This window comes from Macaca fascicularis, chromosome 13 (assembly GCF_037993035.2).
Source record: "Macaca fascicularis isolate 582-1 chromosome 13, T2T-MFA8v1.1".
Taxonomy (NCBI): Eukaryota; Metazoa; Chordata; class Mammalia; order Primates; family Cercopithecidae; genus Macaca; species Macaca fascicularis.
Window position 1 is genome coordinate 113,675,285 of NC_088387.1, and position 21,676 is coordinate 113,696,960.

The window sequence follows — 21,676 nt, forward strand, 5'->3', positions numbered from 1 at the left end:
ACTGGTATAAAGAAATCAATGATTCAAGGCAATTGCTTTGATCCTAACGAGCTGCAGGTTTGTGGTGGAAAACCTTAGCTGTGCAGTTCTCTGCGGGCTCCGCCCCTCCCAGCGTGGATGCAGCCCTTCCTGGGCCACCATGGCCACTGCGCTGTTGTGTGCAGCAGTGTTGCGGCTCCCCTGTGAACACAGAGCCTTCTGCGGGCTGCGGTGGAATTCCCACAGGCGACCCCTTTGTGTGAGAAGGTTGCTGTGGCCTCAGCTAAGTGGACAGCTAAGTGGACACTCGAGCTCATCTGCACCTCCTTGAAAGGGCTGGGCAGATGGATTTGCTCCAAGCCTTTGAGAGCCATTCCCACGGAGGGCTTCCTACAACACCACTCACACCGGTGGGGAGGAAGGAAGTTGAGGGTCACTTGGGATCTGTATAAATTAACATTTATGTCATATTAATGAGGTGCTAATTGCTCTTGCAATCTTTTTAATGCAAATTAATCCAGTCCTGTTTGCATTGTCTTGTTCCCAGCCTAATACCTTCTAGCTTCTCTATTGTTGTCAAAGTAATTATCATTGCTTCCATGAACAAGGAACATGTTTTGCATCTGCTCCTATGACACACTGGTGTCTTTCAGAGTGGCAAGATTGTGTCAAGATTGTTAGGGTCATTTAAAAAATTACAGTCTCTCCCAAAGATAGGGATGTTTGCAAGGGACTCGGCAGTTCACATCATGTGGAGTGTGCGTGGTGCTGTTAGCCTGCGGGAAGCTGTGAACGCACTAATTCCACCATAGATTCTCTTCCTCATTCAGTTTCCTGTCACCTCTCTGTGCTGACTAAATGATGAGCCGTGCCCATGCCACATGGGGCCAAACTGGAGCCTGAGGCAAGAGGAAGCACATGCACCCCCATGAGTACTTGCCAGAATGTCCTCTGTATTCTGAACAAAGCAGAAAACGTGAACAGAACCTCTGGAATCAAAACCCATGACTAGATATGAAGCCCAGTGTTGTTCTATCCGCACCTGATACGGTTTGGATGGTTGTCCCTGCTCAAATCTCATGTTGAAAGGTAATCTCCAGTGTTGGAGGTGGGTCTGGTGGGAGGTGCTTGGGTCATGGGGGAGGATCCCTCAGGGCTTGGGGCTGTCCTCGTGATAGTGAGTTCGTTCTCATGAGATCTGGTTGTTTATGTATGTGGCACTTCCACCCTAGCCCTTGCTCCTGCTTTTCCCATGTAAGGGGCCTCCTCCCCCTTCTTCTTCTGCCACAAGTCAATGCTCCCTGAGGCCTCCCTGCAGCTGAGCAGAGGCCAGCACCATGCTTGTACAGCCTGCAGAACCAGGAGCCAATCAAACTTCTTTTCTTTATAAATTAACCAGTCCTGGGTATTTCATTATAGTGATGCAAAAACAGCCTAACACAGCATGCCACTGTGTCCCATGGGGACAGGGAGGCCATGGCGCCCAGGAACCACAGCTGATTGGAAACAGACAAGCAAACAAACACCTTGTCTTTATTTAAAATGTTGATACTTTGTTCATCATGAATTTTTTGCTTTAATTTTTATTTTTAAAAATATTGCATTAACCATCCCCTCTTTTGGTTCCCCCTCCCCACTATGAGTTCAAAAATACTACTGGATAGAAAAAGTAAGACTTGGTGTTCAGTAGCACAATGGGGAGAATATAGTAACCAATAATTTATGGTATATTTCAAAAACTCAAAAATAACTCAGATATTGTATATTTCAAAAATATATTTCAATAAAAACTAGAAAGAAACTAAAATTCCAATTTCAAAAATTGGAACGTTCCTAACACAAAGAAGTAAGTGCTTGAGAGATGGATACCACAATTGCCCTGATTAGATCATCACACATAGTATGCTTCTATTAATAGTAAAATACCACACATATTCCATAAATATGTACAACTATTATGTATCCATAATAGTTAAGAAAATAAATGTTGCATGAAAATATTATTTATCTTGATGATGGAGATTTTTGGCTCTCCTTAAATTGTGTCTCGGTTGGTTTACCCTCATCCTGGGTATCTCTGAGCCATTTAATGGGTGACTGTGGATTTCACAGCCAGGACGCTAGCCTTGGTGTAGACAGTACTGTTAAAGGAGCTTGGGAGTCTGGGTCTGACCTGGATTTCCCACCTTCCTATGCATTTGAGAAAAGTTCTAGCATTTTCATTATCTTCAACATTAAGGGACATTACTAGTTAGCTGGTGGTAAGGTGTTTATAGGAGTATATCTTCTTAGATATAGGTGGGGTATTATATAGAACACAAATAATTCTTCAGATAAAACTTGAGGAATTTGCACCCAAGCACTGTTCAGGATGGATTGTGGACTTTGGATTCAGAAAATCTGTGGGGTTTATGTGGCTCTTCCACGTTTTAGGTGCATGATCTTAGATAAATTTTTCAAAATCTTTGACTCTCAGTTTTCTTATCAGTAAATGAAAATAATGGCTATTTATAGGGTGGTTATAAGGATTCAATAAAACAATCTGTGTAAAGTATCTGGCATGCATTAGGCCCTCTATAAATGTTTCATATCCCACTTCTTCGGAAAAGAAAACTTTGTTTTTCAGAAATAAATTCTCAAGTTAGTGCCCTAGCCAATGGTCCTTTGGTCTTTTATTTGTTCGGTCACACGATCAGTGGATTCCAGTTGCTGAAGGTCACTGTTTCCCCAAGCTGAGAAGCCAGGGATACCAGCATGGTCTCTTGCTACCGTGGGAACTCAGGCCCAGGAGAAATCTCACTGTTATTCCTGGAAGGACCGAGGGGCTCCCATATGGATGCGTGGCAGTTCCTCCTCTCTTCCTATGTGGCATCCTCTTTGCCCCCCGCTTTCCTAGTCAAGCTCCTTCGGGAGACCCATGTACACCACGAAGGTACTTTCAGGGCTTCACCTACGTCTTTGTGGGGCTGTCCCAGAGCCCCGGGACCACCTCCCACTGCTGCACAGGGAGGGCCCCAGCCATGAGGTAGGACAGTGTACCGTGACGTGGCACCCAGAGGCACCATGAGGCGGCACCATGTGCCATGACGTGGCACCCAGAGGCACCGTGAGGCGGCACCGTGAGGCACCATGCTGCACAGGGAGAGCCCCAGCCATGAGGCGGCACCGATGTGAAGCCGTCCACCGTGTGTCCAAGCCACCCCGTGCTCTTTGCAGATGGCGGGTGCTGCTTTCTCAGTTTGGGACTGGGCATGAAAGCGATGTTGCTGACTCCAAGCTCATCCCTTCTTGCCGTGTTCCCCTTGGGGCAGGCTGACTGTTCCAACCTCCATTTCCAACCCCCTTTGCCTTGGCTGCCTCCCAGCTGGGGGTGGCCCTGTGCATACAGCTGGTCAAAGAGACGTAAGAAAGCACAGTTTGCTTAGAGTTCCTGAAAACTTCTACTACAGGGTTTGTTTCCTCTCTTCTGATGAAAGAGAGGCAGATGTGATAGGTGGAGCAGTTCCTACTACTGGAGACCTTGAGGGAGAGGCCAAGATGGTCTCAGAGACCTCAGCATTGGGCCACTAAACCGAAAAATAAGTCCCTTATTTGTTTAAGCCACTGTGGTTAGGTTTTTCTGTCACTTTCAGCCCCAAGCCTTGCTCGCGGGTCCGCCATCCCCTCCTGTGGTCCCGGGGACCCTCAGGAACTGCGGAGGGTGAAGATGTGCCAAGGCCACTCTGTACTGGGGTTGCCCATTCCCCTGTGAACTCACTGCACTGTGACTTGAAGAATCTTGTGTTCCTGGCCTTCCATAACCTTAGGAGGAGTCTCCCAGGAGGCTTTCTGTTTCTGGTGCAGATGGAGTTCCAGAGAGTCCCTCCACGGTTCAGCCAGACTTGCCCAGACATCTCAATCAGGATTGCAAGTTTTGCCTGGGCTCCCATGGGGCCTCCTGCTTCTGGAAATGCATCATGAAGCTCTTGACTGAGAAAGGGGATGGTTTTTGCAGAGTGAATACCTGAAAAGGAAAGCAAGGTGGGCTTCTCCGACGCCATCATTAAGATGCTAAAATATGGCCATTTTTCTAAGAATTTTTAAAAAATTTACCCCATCCCTTTAAGGTATGTGATGGAATAACATAATGACGTGTGATAATTTGTGTAAAATTGAGGGAAAGGGCATTGCAGAGATGACAGAAGTACACGAGCTGTGATTTTCAAGGGAGGTACCTTCCAAATGAATTAGGCACAGTGGAGAATGTTCACGTCTTCTCTGCTTTCCCACGAGGCCAAGGTGCTGCTATGCAGGTGTGAGTCCAGGTCCTAAGACTGCTCTTTCTGTAATCCCGCCTTCTTTGGCTCCCTGGCACTGCCTGGTCCTGGGGTCCCTCTGCACCCTCTGTTCCTCCTTCTAGCAGGGTCCTGCTCATCAACAGTCATGGACAACTGACCTGATCACTAAAACCCACAACAGCAGGAATTATAGCTGGTATATATTCAGCTTCCCAAAGATCCTGTAAGTTTTAACTCCAAGGAGTGAATAGAATTTCAGGGCCCAGAATAGACTTGGTTTGGGATGGGGAGGCTGACGGGCACTGGTGATTGGTGGAAGAATGACATTTTTCATCAGAAGGTAAAATGCATAACCCTCTTCCAAAATCCTGGTTATATATAAGGGTGGCATATGTTTATCTAGAATAGCTTCTGAAGAATCTGCTTTTTAAAAAGCTTCAGACAAAAACAGTCATCTGTAGGTTGTGGCAACTGTGGGTATGCTAATTTTATAATGAGCCAGAAATTGATTGATGGGAGGCCAAACAATGATGGGGTAGAAAGAAGACATTTGGCTCCGAGACAGGAGCTGGCCACCCTCCTGTGAGTGACCTGGGTGGCTAAGGGTATGGGAAGCAGGCAGCACAAACACAGTTGTCAGGGGGTGCTCCAGCCATCAAGGGCTGGAGTGAGGCTCAGCAGGGCAGGAGGTTGCACTCTGGCTGCACCTTCTAGGGTCAGACTTGACGGAGGGATTCTTGGATTAGGTGATGGAGAAATAGGAGCCTCCTGAGTGAAGGCAGCAGCCCCAATAATTCTGGCACAAGAGGCGCCCTGCTTTGCCCTCCAGAGAGCTCCAAGGGGAACACTCACTGATCTGGGAGAAGAGACCAAACAAGAAGAAGAATCCCATGCTTGGATTTCCCAGTTTCATTTGTATCCCTGTAGTTTGCCTACTGTGAGTCATGTGTTACTGAAATGCTACATGAAGGATCAGTGCTGGCATCCTGGGCAGTGGGGTCTTTTCACTTTGGTGTTTCCAGGGGAAGCCTGGGTGCCTATGATGGCCACTCAGTTGTGTTTGCTGATTGACTGGAAAAACACATTGGTGAGCCGAAGTGAGACAGAGTGCTGGAGTCTAAGAGAGGAGGAGCTGTTGTTCCTCCACGGTGGTGCTGGAGGGACTGGCCTCTGGTTTGGGTACTATCCTGCTGCAGGAGTCTCTTCTGTCCCAGGGTATATTCAATCCTCCTGTAACAAACTGGTGAGAGACACGCATTTCACTTTCCGAGCTGGGCTTTTGCCTCTGTGGCTCCACACCAACGGACAATTACAGCAGTGCAAGAGGGATGATTTGGGAACACTTTTCTCAGGGTTTGTTATGAGTTGGTCTTAGATGGGAGCGTTTGGGCACCATGCCAAGTGTGGTTTGTTTGTTTGTTTTTTGAGACAGAGTCTCACTCTGTTGCCCAGGCTGGAGGGCAGTGGTGCCATCTCCACTCACTGGAACCTCGGCCTCCTGGGTTCAAGTGATTCTCCTGCCTCAGCCTCCTGAGTAGCTGGGATTACAGGTGCCCACCACCATGCCTGGCTAATTTTTGTGTTTTTAGTAGAGACGGGGTTTCCTCATGTTGGTCAGGCTGGTCTGGAATGCCTGACCTCAGATGATTTGCCCACCTCGGCCTCCCAAAGTGCTGAGATTACAGGTGTGAGCCACCACGCCTGGCCTAAGTATGGTTTTGAATACACTTGAATTTTTACTTTATCTACTTTTTAAAATGGACCCCACTTGGCCGGGCGTGGTAGCTCACGCCTGTAATCCCAGCACTTTGAGAGGCCTAGGCAGGCGAATCACAAGGTCAGAAGTTCGAGACCAGCCTGGCCAACATAATGAAACCCTGTCTCTACTAAAAATACAAAAATTAGCTGGGTGTGGTGGTGCTCACCTGTAGTCCCAGCTACTTGGGAGGCTGAGGCAGAAGAATCTCTTGAATGCGGCAGGTGGAGGTTGCAGTGAGCTGAGATCACATCACTGCGCTCCAGCCTGGGCAATAGAGTGAAACTCCATCTCAAAATATATATAAAAAAGGATCCCACTTGTAGAGCTCATTTGCAAGCTTAAATTATCCCCCTCCCCTAACACACACACTGTCCAGCGTCTATCACAGCACTGACGGCCTTTGCTTACTTCAATGCCCTTGTTTCACTGCTGCCTCCCCTCTGCTAAGGCAAGAACATCTTTTTGCCACCTGGCACATAGTCAACGCTCATAAGCATTTTGCTGAAAATGCCTTTAATGCTCAAGATGCCTTTAGAGTATATCTTTCACATATGGTATGAAGTAGATGTTTGAAACATTACCCAGTTATTTCAAACCAAAAAATTCAACTTGACTTTAACAGCCTCTGTATGTTAGGGAAAATGTTATGTTTCACCTGATGCATATACATAACCACCCTCTGCCTCCATTTTGCCCAGATAAACAACTTATTGGTCTTGCCAGATACCGTGTAGTCTGTAGTGAAGGGCTGTGTGAAGTACTCCCAAAATAAGATGCACATCTGTTTATAATTCAATAGTTCACTTTGGTTGATCTCTCTGTCTGCCTCTTTCTTCTTCTCTCTCCGTCTCTCTCCTTCCCTCCCTCTGTGTCTTGGCCTCCCTCTGTCTCTCTCCATGTCTGAATCTGGCTCTGTCTTCCTATTTCTCTTTCTTTCTCTGTCTCTGTCTGCCTTTTTCTCTCTCCCCCGACTCTCTCTTTCTCTCTGTCTCTGTCTCTCTCTGTTGACAGCTTCCATGCATGTGACATTACCTATGTGAGGAGGCAACTGTCTGCTGGACTATTTCCCAAGCTTCTGGCTGCTTTGGGTTGCAGATGTTCTCATAAGAAGCAAGATGTATAGAGGTTTAAAAAATTATCCCAGGAAGCCTGGTATGGAAAGGAAAAAGAGAAGTCCATATGTTTGTTTACAATATCTTATAATAATTAAAATATTTTGAAAGTGACAGCAGGTTGGGTTAGTGTGAGAATTTAACAACATTAAATCAATTAGCACTTTGTGACTACCTTCTCTGATTGTGAAAAGATAAATCAGAATGGTATCTGTTCCCAAGAAGTGGGAAATTGATTAGAGGAGTAAGACATATTTAGATATAGATACATAGAGATGATAGACAGATAGATGACAGTCTATAAAAGTCTACATTTATTGAGTGTTTATAGTGTGCCAGGCTCTGGTGCCTTAATTATATCATCTCAATTAATCTTTGCAACCACCGCGTGGGGTTGACGTTATTATTATTGTCCCTTTACATCTGAGTAACTGAGGCCCAGAAGGGTGACCCACCTGTCAAAGCTTATGTGACTACTAAGCAGGAAGGCAGAATTCAGAGCTGGCTTTGATGATGTGAAGACAGTGGTTTTTCCCATGTGCCACTTCAGCACCTTGTCTTCCCCGCTTCCCTGCTTGTAGCAGGCCCAGCTCCCTGGTCAGTCTAGGATGTGGTTGACGATGGACCGAGAAAGATGCTGTGGAGAGGCAGTGAGCATCGTGGAGATCTGGGTGCCACTGGAGCCTGTGTCTTCCTAGGCTGACTTTCTGGTCTCTTGCCTGCACAGGACTCAGGAGAAGTGTAGGGTAGGGGTAGAAACGTGCAGATAGGACACCTCTCCCTGGTCGTGGCAACAGCAGAAGGTCCGGGCACATCAGAGGCAGAGACCAGTACAGTCCCCTGCCTCATGAATCCAGTGATTAAAGCTGACCATATGTTGGCAGGGTGAGGGGTTCTAGAGGGCATTTTTTAAAAAATTGAAGCTTAGGTTGGAATCAAGTTTAATTAGAACACTGAAAGTTTGAATTCAGGTGAAAGAGCAATTCAAACCTCAGGAACAAAACGGGTCACCCACATGAAGTTAGGAAAGGTCAAAGACTGATTAACTTTCTGTGAAATAAGATTTTGGCATCAGAGTACAGGTTCTTTGGCAACAGATGTATTAGGGAGGGTAACAATAGAAAAGTTGAAGTAAAAAAGAAATGAAGTCCAGCAGACTATGTAGATCCAGTAAGTGAAAACACTGAAATATACATGAAAAGAAGGCAGCAAAATATCTGTTCCTTAGGCATTCATGCATTATTTGCATTCATGGGCTGAATCATAGTCCACACTGTTATTTTAGAGGCTCTTGAAGTAAGCCTACCTCAAGAACAGCAGTACTTTGTTCACCTGCTCAGGATATTTATGAGACTGGTTTTTCTCTTTCCAGAAGAGGAGCTTATTGTTATGAACAGGTACTATCATGTAAGCAATGTGGTTGCCATGGAGATGATTACAGGCAGATGCTTGAAGATGGGCTAGCAGTTCAAAGGGACCACCTGAAGGTGGCTGAGGGCTGGTAGGTGTGGGTCATGGAGACAGAGAGCTCACTGTCTACTCTGCTGAGGGACTTTCCCCCGTGGAAGAATGGTAGCACCTTTGTAACTCTCTGGCAATGGTGATGTTTAAAAATGATGACCACACTCAGCGGGGCTGCACAACGTCTGATGCAGGAGGGCTACTGGGCAACCATGTCATAGCCCTGACTTACTTCTTAATGTCTAAAGCCAGAACATTTCCCCAGAGAGGTATAACACAGGAATAAGTTCGTCCATTCACTCATTTGACAAAGTTCTATCGAGAGCTCAACGAGTTCCTGGTTCCTTGGAAGATGGTGGTCACTCCCAGAGGCACTGGCGTGGTCTCTGCCCTCAAGGAGTGCACAGTCCAGTTGTGGAGAAACTAGAGATGCACAGGGGAATGTGAAATGTAATGTGCGATGGCAGAGGCATGCACAGTGTGAGGCAAATGGCAGGCGTGTTGATGCTGTTATTAGATCAAGAGTACCAGGGCCCAGAGGCATCTCAGGAGGCATTGTTGAGCTGACTTACGCAGACAGCCCAGGAGGTGGTGGTGAGAAAGTGCTCTCTTAACCCAAGGAAATACAGCCTGTGCCAAGTTCCAGAGGACTGAAACAGTCTTCTGGGCTCAGGTGTGAATTCTGCTCAGTCTCTTGCCTTTGGAGATTTTCTATGTTGCTTGGATTTAATACTCTAGACTTTGGGATCAGATTATTCTCTTAAGGGCTAGACTTGCCTGCCTAGCTGGATTCATATCTCCTGTAGGACACAGAACATGGTATGGGGCACAAAGAAAGTGTTTAGTAGCAGAGCAACTGGAAACTTTTGGATCTTCGCTTTCAAATATAAAAATCAGCACAGTCAATAGCACCTTCTGATTGGGTACTAAATGAAGCACCGTAAAATTAATGTTTATTAGACATAGGACCTTTTTCATTTCAAATGGAATAAGATGATACTCATTTGAGAGAATTTAGGGAAACACCAGTCTGAATAGTAGAGGAACTGAATGAGCTACAATAACAAAACTAAAATAGAAATGTTGCCTATTAGGAGTCTTTAGGGAGCTACAATTACTGAATATTTAACGATGACTTATTTCCTGTAACAATTATTTGTGAGTGAGTGCTTTGGATGTGTTGAAACAATGTATTCTCTGATGCATTTTGACACTTCCCCCTCCACATACTGTTTATACATTTAAATTGCTGTGTAAAGAAGAAAAGGATTGCTGGGTGTGAAGTTCAACTTCAGCCTAGTGTGAATGATTCCAAATCAGCCGATTCCAAGTTAATGAAGTTTTACCTTAGTTCCCACGAACAGGTTTACTTTGCCAAAACGTGAACTTAGCTTTGGGAAAGGCAAGTGGTGTAGGCAATGTTTTGGGGTGAATAGACCTCGTGAGGACAGTCAACAGAAAGCAGAATTCCAGGAGCTTCCATTTTCTTTGCGGGTCACACCCCCAGAACACACAGAACACACAATTTTTAACACGATGTTAAAAACTGGTGGGCTTGTCTGGCACTGTGTGCTCAGCAACCTGCTCTTTGCACAGCGTCTCCATCTGAGATGAGCCGAGTCCCAGCTTGTCTCCAGAGAATGAAGGACTTGCTCGAGACCAGTAGATGTGCTGAGCCCAGAAGGACTTGTTCCCACCCAGTGCCGCGTGCCTGTTCGGCTGCCTTGCAGTTAGGCTGTGTCAGCTTGCAACTTGGCCTCTGTGCCGGGGAGCGGCCTCTCCTTCTCTCCTCTCTGAGGATTTTGACAATGTCTTCCTCATGACCCCTCATTATGTTCCAGCACCAGGAGCATCACTGCAAGTTGGCCGCACACAAGTGGAGATCTGAGATGGGTGGGAAGCCCATTTTCTCCTTCAGGTTTGCATTTGAGGATGAGTCAAGAGGACTCCGATCTATTTTTATTTTTTTGAGGCAGGGTCTCCCTGTGTCACCCAGGCTAGAGTGCAGTTATGTGACCATGGCTTAATGTAGCCTGGACCTCCTGGGCTCAATCGATCCTCCTACCTCAGCCTCCTGAGTAGCTGGGTAGCCAGGCAGGTGCACACCACAATGCCTGGCTACTTTTGAAGTTTTTGTAGAGATGGGCTTTCACATGTAACCCAGGCTGTTCTTGAACTCCTGAGCTCAAGAGATCCACACGCTCAGCTTCCCAAAGTGTTGAGATTACAGACATGAGCCACTGTGCCTGGCCTCATTTATTTATTTTTAAAATGAAGGATCCAGGAGTAAAATTTCAGCCACTGAACAGAAGAACCTGCTGAAAGGAAACGCTCTTGATTTTCGTTGTTTGTCTGTTTGTTCGCACTATCTGCTGCGCATTTGTTTGATTTTTAACTGTAGTTATCCTGACTTCAGATTTTTCCAGGTGATTTTATTGGGGTGGGGACTTGAAGAAGGCTTGTCTCAAATCACCTGTCCTTGAAGTAGTCAGTAAGGTCAGTGCTGTGGGCTCAGCCAGTTCTGAAGTTGGAGGAACCTGGGCGTTCCCACTGCCCAGGTAATATATCTGTTTCTCACTTTTTCAAAATCACCTGCACTTAGACACGTGAAGCAAAGCTTCGCTTTTATGGGCTTATTTTTAAAGGGGACGTGCTGTTGTGTGCCAGATCATAGCCACCTTTGAATCTTTGGGTTGTATCTACAAGTAGCTTGCACACCTCTTGCTAAATGTTTTCCTGTTGGCAGAAGCCTTTCAGTGTGTTGAAAGACTTTCACAAGAGCTCTGGCCCATCTCTCTCACGGTCCTTCTGTATTTTATTGGCTGCTTTTGCTGATAAGAAATGCCTATGTGATTTGGGTTGAAACTGCATCAGGAAAAAGTCAAAGTACTAAGTCCAGAGAGAGCCTCTTTATTTATTTTTTTAAAAAGTATGTGTTGGTCTCTACAACCCAGATATTCTTTCTCCTCCTCACCTCAGCAATTTGTTCACGGAGTACATTACTCAGAGTGAGGTGGCCAAACTCACTCATTTGCCTGGGTAGTGCTGGTTTACAGTGAGTTGTCCAGGTCCTGTAAGTAGTAACTTCTCCTTTTGCTCTCAAAAATGACCTCGTGTGGACAATACACGATATGGCCATCATACTTAAAGTCCCTCCCCCACCCCTCACAGTCTCTGCACATTGCATTGACACCACATTTTTTGAAAATGCACCTTTACCTCTGGCTGGTCCTGTGTGTGAAAACAATTCTGTTCATTTCGAAGCTGTCCATGGTATAGTGGCCATGGTTTTAACCCTTGGCTTCTTTAGAAAAAACCCAAATGTACCTGGTTCCTCTTGACCAGTTTTCAACTGCAAACTGAGAGGAGGGAGGCCTGCTTTCCTGAATTCTCATACCCTTCAGTGCTGAGGCAAGGGGAGTACAAATGGTCTTTAAAGAAACAGTTTAGGCTGGACGCGGGGGCTCATGCCTATAATTCCAGCATTTTGGGAGGCTGAGGCAGGTGGATCGCTTGAGGTCAGGAGTTTGAGACCAGCCTGGGCAACCTGGTGAAACTCTGTCTCTACTAATAATACAAAAATTAGCTGAGCGTGGTGGTGTGCCTGTAGTCCCAGCTACTTGGGAGGCTGAGGCATGAGAATTGCTTGAACCAGGGAGGCAGATGGCAGTGAGCTGAGATGGCACCACTGCACTCCAGCCTGGGCAGCAGAGAGAGACTGTGTCTCCAAAACAAAACAAAAAGAAAGAAAGAAAGAAAGAAAGAAAGAAAGGAAAGGAAAAGAAACAGTTGAGAAGTTTGAAACCACCTTGACGTTCGGGTGTGCTGGGGCAGCCCGCAAGGAGCATCGGTGTGGCGCCATGCAGTTATTTGGGAGCCTGTTGTCTTATCCTGCCGTCTGTTGCAGTTTTATAATGCCATTTCCCCAGATTCCTTCAGGAATGTTTCCTCACAAAGGCCTGCTTTTGCAATGCCCCAGGGAGTGGTTCTGTCTCATTTTCCTGCTCTTTTTCTTGCTCAGCGCTTAATGAACTTTTCTTGGCTGTTTCAACGGCAAGCATTTAAAGTCTGCTGGTGACTGTTGGTTGGCTTCCTCTGTGCAAAACTGGACCATTCAGTGGCAATTATAGTTCTTCATCATCATGAGAAATTTGAGGGAAAGGCGAACCTTCCAAAAGTCTCTCAATGCAGCAGTAAGTGAGTCTGGCAGAAAAAGGAAGGGGAAAAAAGCCCCCAAGGTCCATTCTCTTCTCCTAAGACAGATTGGGGCATATATACTGGAAAGCCCTATGGAAATAAAGCCAAAAGGAAAAAGAGATGCCACACTGATGTCTCCCTTCGCTTGTGTTGTTTGTATGACACAATCGGCACGTGGCCCATTCCTTCGCAGGTTAATAAATCATTAACAGAATGCGGCGTTAGACCGGGCAGTGCCCAGAGACTCCTAGGCAAATATGACATCATTCCTAACTTTAGGAAACTCTGAGATTAGTGGGAAGCCCAGCAATAAGCTGATGCCTAGGGAATAACGTCCCAAGTGGGGAGACAGACGTGAAGTGCCGCGAAGGCACCGAGGCCACCGTCTCCACCTGGGAAGGGCCCGGAAGCAGACAATCCAGCAGGGAGCAAGCTAGCTGGGTACACGGCAAGCACGGCCTGTCTTCAAGGGTGCCATGTCAAGGGAATGAGAAATATTAATAGTTCAGAATGGCCAGAGGAACGGTTCTTTCAGGACCCCAAGTGGCAGGTTCATTCATTCATCCATTCTAGTTATTCGTGGAGAACCCATGCTTTACTAAACGTGAGGCCGACATTTATGGAGGCCTGGCTAGAAAAGCAGGAGAGACTGGGAGGGCCTCGGGTGCCGACCGCAGCACAGGCCTTATCCGGAAAGCCATGGAGAGCCAGGGAGGCTCCAACCAGGACTTGGACATGATCAGACGTGTGTGTTGGCCATCGTGTGCAAGACATGCTGGGGACCCCAGCCTGGGGGCACCAGGGCTGGGCAGGTGAGAAAGAGTCCCCAGATGGTATTCCCAGATGGGAAGGGGAAGGAGATTTTCCGGCCAAGGGGTTCTAGTAAATCAGATCTATTTGTTGGATGAAACGAGAGGGCGAGTCAATGCTGGCGTCTGACTTCTCTTTTGTGGAAGAACTGGGTGCTGACGTCCTCCCCGAGATCAAGGAAGAAGGAGGCACGGTTGAGGAAAGACAATTAATTTGAGGAGTCTGAAGAGTCAGAGGTGTTTGTTGTAATTTTGGGGTGGTGCCCATAAGGCTGTCAGACTTCTAGGGCAGGCCATGGGGAAAGAGAAGAGAGCTGCAGACGCGGATGTGGGGGTATGGTGAAGTCGTGGGTGTGGTGGAGATCATGTAGTTACAAAATGATCATTAACTATAACAAAAGTTCCTGAGAGCTGGCCCTGGGCTAAATCCTGTATGAAGCGCTACTCCATGGACTCTTCAGTGGGACCCTATGAGATTCTGGTTTTAATGGTCTCCATTTTACAGAGGACGAATTTGAGATAGAGCAGTTCAAGCAGTTGCCTGAGGTTGCACAGCCTGTTAAGGAGAGCAGTAGGTGGGACACAGTGTGGGTCATTTATAGGAGGACCGAGGGAGGGAGGTTGAGAAGCCTGTAACTGAACTGAAAGTCACGGGGGTGTTGTGGTACAGGAGCCACTGGGCTGGGTCAGCCTCTGTTTTGCCCAGTGCTCTCCCAGAATTCCGGGTCTCACTGGTGCCCCAGTTAACTGCTGCACTTTTCTGCAGGGCAAGGAGCTGTATCTCAAAGAGATGCGTCTCATAAGAGAGCGCAGGCCATACTGCCTGCAGGCTGTGAGCCTCCCCCTTCAAACCTCCAGGAAAGGGAAGAAAGCTCTACACCTGGCATTGTTACCTTTTCAGACTCCCAAGAGTTGAGCCAAAGCTAACCTCCCATCTTGGCAAGTTGAAGCCCTACTCACCTTGGAAGGCTCACTGTGAATGGCAACTTCTCCTGGAAGCCCTCCAGATCCTCCCCTGGACAGGGTCTCTCACTCACGGTGCTTTGCACAGGCAAATATCTTATTACCATGCAATCTTTTCCACAGTTGTTTGTGTTTGTGTCTTGAAGTCCTGGAGGGCTGGAACTCTATCTATTAATATTTGTGTGCCTTGCATGTAGAAGGTGCTTCATAAATGGTTGCATTAGTAGGTGCTTAATAAGTGGATTTGAATGAAGGGAGAGAAGGTCCTGGAACCTTTTTTCTCCTCTAATTTTCTCTGTTTTGGGGTGAATTTGCAGCTAAGCTATCCTTGTAGTCTGTCCTGATATTTCTTTGTTTCTCTGTAGTCCCATGGTTGATTATTTCTTCCCCATACATGCTTTTATAGGTCTGACCTATATTAGAATTAGCAGTCTCTGGTCTCTGAGTCCTTGAGGGCTGGGTTTCTAACCATCTGTAAGTGCCAAGGCCAGTGCCAGGTCTTTAGTCAAGGTTAATAGATGGCAGCCGGTGAGATGGAATTCCAGCCTCCTGGGAGCCCCTCTCTAACCATCCTCTGTTCCATCCCCAGCCCACACCCCCTTCTCCCTGGGCCAATCAGCTACACTATGTCATCCCATCCTAATGAGGGGAGCAGGTGGCCCAGCCATGCTCCGGGTCCCTTCTGTGCTTCTCCTTGGTCTTCCCAGCCACTGCTGATCCAGACCCAGGCTCACACATGATGTTACGATGATATGGGCTTCAGCTTTGATCAAAGCTGAAAACTGCAGCTGAGACCTAGGCTGGCTGATAAATTAGCAAAGACTGATTTCAGCCAGTTGGGCCAGAGTCTGCAAATAAGTGGTGCCAAGAGCTGTTGGCATAGTTCTAAGTCAGGCCCTTCTAAACTATTCCTTAAAGAATGCCACATCACGGAGGAGGAAACTGGTGGTGTATTGCAGATGCAGGATGGTATCGAAAGGGCCCCCTATAACCAAGAGGCCAGCAGTTCCCTTTGTCCCTGTTGATTTTTTGCCAGCTTACTCATACGTTCTCAGCAAAGTGGAGGAGAGTGTCATAGAAGAGAAAAAGACAGAGAGGGCCTGCATGTTTCTGTTATTTCCAGTGTAAACATTACAAGCAAGCTCATTAGGGTAATATTTTCAGTGTAAAGATATAGCTCTACTGGACACAATGTAAGAATATTTTGCTCATGGAATTTTCACTTAACAATAGGGAAAAAATTTGTTTTCACCCAGGCAGCTTTGGCTGCAAGTATGGATTTGATAAGTATTTCCCCAAATGCCACCAGGTCTGAAGTACGCAGCTGCTATGGAAATTTCAGAACTCTCAAAAGAGCCCCAAACGTATTTTAAAAAACCACCCAATCACATATTTAAATTGCGCTTTCTATTGTTGCTAACAACATTTGGGTATTAGAGCGACCTCAGAGATCTTGTCTGAGAAATCTTACACATTCATTTAGCTGTTGGACTTTCTGTGCTTTCATTTAGCGTCATGGCGAAAGGCAAGGAGTCAGTCTGGCGACTTTCACATCCTATTCATTAGAAGTTTTACTTTCTGGCCGTAAGACGTTGATGTTTAGGTTTTCAGAAGAGTAAGATCATCTTGAATATGAAACTCTCTTATCTTTGTGTCATTTTTCTTGAAGTCTCACCCACCTGTCTCTCAATCTCATGTCAAAAGTCATTCCATGTCTCTTCCCTGTTGTCTGATGTGATTTCTGGTTCAGTTTAATGAAGTTGCAAGAAAGCACATCATCGAGATGAAAGGAGGCTGTGTTTTCTACTGTGTGACAGTGTCATCGACTCATCCTAGCGATGCCACTCGCCACAGGGCTGGAGAGCAGTTGATTGGCTCGAAGAAGAAGGCACATGGATTTATGTAAACCACTTGTGACCATGTTCGGGACTTTTGCAGGGCCTTAAAATTCTCTCACAAATGACTCAGCTCTCTTCACAGCTGTATTTTTTAAAGCATTTTTTCCCCATTCAGGTTTGATAATTTTCTCTCTCAGTTCCTTCTGGTTAATCTATTATCTTCAAAATGTAAAACTACCATGCCCATTTTAAAATTAATTTACATGCTGAAGTGTGTGTGTGTGTTTTTTTTTTTTTTTTTTCCAGACAACTTTCTCCTACCCTTTTTAAAGATGATATCTAGCAGGGAAAAATCATGCTGACTTCTTAAAGTCTATTCTGGGATTTATTGACAATTTGTTCACATACATTAAAGGTTATATTAGAAACTTCCCAAGTACTCACATTAACCAATGAATATAGCATATTGAAGATAACTTGGACATCACTGTGGGATATAAACACGGGGTCTCATTGCTTTATAGTCTATGTATGTATACCCATTACAGCTTGGTATAGAGTAGGATTGAAAAACAGAGTAAGAATAACTTTTTGCTAGTCGGGTGCAGTGGCTCACACCTGTAATCCTAGCACTTTGAGAAGCTGAGGCAGGCAGATCACCTGAGGTCAGGAGTTTGAGACCAGCCTGGTCAATATGGCAAAACCCCATCTCTACTAAACATACAAAAACATTGGCCGGGCATGGTGGCACATGCCTGTAATCCCAGCTATTTGGGAGGCTGAGGAAGGAGAATCGCTTGAACCCAGGAGGTGGAGGTTGCAGTGAGCCGAGATTGCGCCACTGCACCCTGGCCTGCGCAATGGGAGCAATACTCCAACTAAAAAATAAAATAAATTAAAATAAATATATATAAATAATAAAAAATAACTTTTTGCTATAAATCTTTCTGGAACTTTAGTGTCACACAGCATTTTGGCTCAGTTTTGCCTGTTCCAATCACTTGAATTGACATTGTCATTGAGATCTTTATTTAATAAAACCGTACAAATCAGATTCGGCTTTCTTTTGAGAATCGAAGCAGGCATTGGGAAGTATACAGTATTAGTCAGGGTTCTCTAAGAGAAACGTAACCGATAGGACATATAGAGATAGACACTTGGGGAGGTTCACAATGTTAATGGCTCCCAGGGTTGTGGAGGTCCAGACGTTTCACGATCTGCCATTTACAAGCTGGAGAGCCATGAAAGCTGGTGGGGAATTTAGTGCAAGTCTGAAGGCCAGAGAATGAGAAGTGCCAGTGTCAGGGGGTGAGAGAAGAAGGATGTTCCAGCTCAAGCAGAGGGAGTGAACTCACCCTTCCTTCACCTTTTACTCTATTCATTGGACAGATGATGACACTCACATTGATGAGGGTTGGTGTTCCTTACTCAGTACACTGATTCAAATGCGAATCTGTTCTGGAAACGCTGTCCCAGGCACCCCAGAAATAGTTTTACCAACTATCTGGGCATCTCGTAGTCCAGTCAAGTTGAGACATGAAACTAATGATCATGTGTAACTTTGGTTAGACTGGGAGGCTGCAGAATCCGAAGCTCATAAAGTTCCTACCTTGAGGCCCAGGAAGTACTTTTAGTAAATTGCTGGTTACAGAGAAACCTGGAGGTAGAGTGATGATTTTGGACACAACTTTGTATGCTCTGGGTCTGCCTGAGAACTGAAATACTTTAAGAAAGATCAGGAAGTAATTTAGTTGCTCTGTGGATGACTTTGTCCAGTGTATTGAATAGGAATGAAAACCTCTGGTGAATGGAAAGGCTGGCTTGGTTTTCGTGCTGTTTCCATGCTGCTCTGCTTCCTGAGGGGCAGTTTAGAAGTCCAAGAGGGCTGTGTCCTCACATGGCCGGGGAGGCAGAGCACCAAGCTGAGGCTCTCTGTGGTTCGGATCTGCTACCAATTGCGTGTCATTTTAAATCGGTTCTTTTGTGTAAGGATTTAGAAATGAGCTTTATTTTTAAAATTAATTCATGTATGTGTTGAGGGTGGACAGTGGTAATGGCATCCTTTTAACTGGGATTTTTTAAAGCATAATTTTTTAAATAAAATATTTTCTAATTTGGAGCAAGGATTCCTTTACTGGGGATTTTAGCTTTGTCTTTTTTTTTCCCCCGGGATGGAGTCTTGCTCTGTCACCCAGGCTGGAGTGCAATGGTGCAATCTCGGCTTACTGCAACAAGTGCCTCCCAGGTTCATGTTATTCTCCTGCCTCAGCCTCCCAAGTAGCTGTGATTACAGGCGGATGCCACCACTCCTGGCTAATTTTTTTGTATTTTAGTAGAAATGGGGTTTCACCGTGTTCCCTGGGGCTGGTTTTGAACTCCTGAGCTCAGACAATCCACCTGCCTTGGCCTCCCAGAGTGCTAGGATTACAGGCAGGAGCCACCATGCATGGCCCGAGGATTTTAGCTTCTTACATAAACCAATAACTATGTTATCTTACTAATAGGCCATATTTAAGTGTTCTTACCACAAAAATGAGAAGTATGTGAGTTCTTACCACCAAAATGAGAAGAATTGCATATGTTAACTAGCTCAACTTAGCCATTTTACAATATATACATATGATGTTGTGAAAAATATAAATAAAATATAAATATAAGGCATAGACAATTTTGATTTGTCAGTTAAAAAAACAGACCCTAAAGTGTATTGCTTAGGTCAATTCTCTAATAAAATCTAGGTGGGACCAAATTTAGCAAGACCATAGGACGCCTGGATGCCAGCTTGTCTCAGATGTGCGCGAGAAGCCTGCCTGCTTCTAAAAAGAAACTTTCAGGAAATGGACTCCTTTTCCTGCTTCCTTATGTGGCGAATTCTCCCATATGCCTCACTTAATGAAACCAAATCAATTTATCTTCTTCCTTTAGTGAAGAAGCAATAAGCCTTATGAAATATATGTATGTATATATTTCTTTTGTTTGTTTTTTGAGACACAGTCTCGCTCTGTCACCCAGGCTGGAGTGCAGTGGTGTGATCTTGGCTCACTGCAACCTCCGCCTCCCGGGTTCAAATGATTTTTGTGCCTCAGCTTCCCTAGTAGCTGGGATTACAGGCATGTACCACCATGCCCAGCTAAATTTTCTTGGCATTTTTTTTTTTTTGAGATGGAGTCTTGCTCTGTTGCCCAGGCTGGGGTGCAGTGGCTGGATCTCGGCTCACTGCAAGCTCCGCCTCCCAGGTTTATGCCATTCTCCTGCCTCAGCCTCCCGAGTAGCTGGGACTACAGGTGCCCGCCACCTCGCCCGGCTAGTTTTTTGTATTGTTTAGTAGAGATGGGGTTTCACCGTGTTAGCCAGGATGGTCTTGATCTCCTGACCTCGTGATCCACCCGTCTCGGCCTCCCAAAGTGCTGGGATTATAGGCTTGAGCCACCGCGCCTGGCCTTTCTTGGCATTTTTAGTAGAGAAGGGGTTTCACCATGTTGCCCAGGCTGGACTTGAACTCCTGGCCTCAAGTGATCCTCCTGCCTTGGTCTCCCAAAGTGCTGGCATTACAGACATGAGCCACTGCACTCAGACCATTCTTTCTTAATCCTAAACTCCCAGCACAGATTTAGCACATTGTCGAGGCTCACTGAATACTTGTTGAGTGAATGAAGGAAAGAGTTGAGTGAAACAGAAAGCAACATTGTTGGTTGGTTGATGTTTATTTATTTTGCCTCTTTCCACAAAGGCTTTGAGGTGAACTTCAACAAAGGATATAGAGACAATAAGCTTTATAAACATACAAGGCACTGGAAATAAAGGAGAAAGGAGGCAAAGCAAATATGACAACTGGAGGGGGTTAATTTATTTTTGCAGCTGAGTCAAAATGTATCTCTGAGCTTCCTACCAGCAAGGGCGAAAAGGAAAAGAGGACAGTTATGTAGTTTTTGTCAGCAGAAAAGAGAAAGTACACCTCTTTTTAGGGAAGATTATTCTCAGGCCTGAAGCTCTTAGTTTGACTATAAGCTAATACAAGAAGATGGGAATTAGTTTCTTTACATTGATGGTAAATACATGTGAATAAATTCATTAAGGTTTCTAAAATTGTGGAGGTTCACTCATGTTAGAAACAAGAGAAAACAGGCAACAGAATAAAAATAGGGGAGGAAAATATTTAAAAATTCAATGTGAGTAGCATTTGTAAAACAGAACAACTGTGCACGTCATTCCTACCAAGGAGACAGAACGAGATGGGAAGGCTGGGACAGATCCTTAGTCTGCCATTCAGTGCCTGTGTCCCAGCCAGCCCAGCAAACCTGGTTACTGCTGCTCATGGATGGGGCTCTTTCCTTCACAGAGCCTGGTTTCTCCCTGTTCTCTGATTAAACTCTACCTACTCTTGTCTTACTGCCTTTCCCCAGACTGTGCTACCTGCCAATTCACTCCTGTCATTCTTCTCAGCAATTTGGTTACTGCTGCCCTTCAAGGCTAAGGCTCAGGTCCCATCTTACTTTTGTCATGTTTGCATCTCTGACCCCTTCTATTCCCAGCCATCTTGTCATTTCCATGCTCCGGGGTGGGCAGCACTCCGTGGACACCTGATCGTGGTCTGTTCTCTGTTGCTGCTTGCAAATTTTACCTTCACCTATCTATTGTTCGGCCCATTATAAGCCTAAGTTCCTCAAGGGTTAAGGCCTTACTTTACTTCATATGTTCACTTGCCAGCAACTGAGGGGCATGATGACATTGATAGATTAGAGGAATTGGAAGCTGACACCTGAGTGACCAGTTATTGGCTGTGTAGCCCTGCTCGAGTCAGGACCATAGTCAAGTGGCTATGGTCCCCACTTTATAAATGAAAAAATGACTTCAGTGCCCTTGAGAAGTAATTTCCTCATTTGTAAAGTGGGGACCATAGCCAACTCCTTGCCATTTACCTCCCTGTGACCCAGGGAGACAAGGAGGGCAGACCTCTGGAATTTCTCCAAATTGCACATGTACCAGAAATTTATCCAGCGTGGCGGCCATAGGTGATATACAAAGAGGGAGGGAGTAGATGAGTGACGGTCAGCATATCTTTTCTATCTTGTCTGTTTTGACTTCTAATTGCCATGGAAAAGATAGTGGAGGTCAGAGGAGGAGAGATGAGTGTGTGAGGACAGGTGGAGAGAACAGGCAGAGAGGAAGGACTATCAGGTTGTTTTGGAATGTGGCCAGACAGGCATCCCAGAGCCTGGCTGGGTGGTGCTGGGGATGGGGAGAGCAGAGCTGGCTGGCATGTCAGGGCCAGCAGGGAGGG

General features: G+C 45.8%; 1 long non-coding RNA gene across 1 annotated transcript; it reads left to right on the plus strand.

Moving 5' to 3' along the window:
* The first annotated feature begins 13,034 nt into the window (after positions 1–13,034).
* LOC141408379 (uncharacterized) lies at positions 13,035–16,666 on the plus strand. The gene is made up of 2 exons (XR_012422706.1): positions 13,035–13,597; positions 14,361–16,666. It is a non-coding gene; the product is annotated as an uncharacterized lncRNA (long non-coding RNA).
* The last annotated feature ends 5,010 nt before the right edge of the window (positions 16,667–21,676 follow it).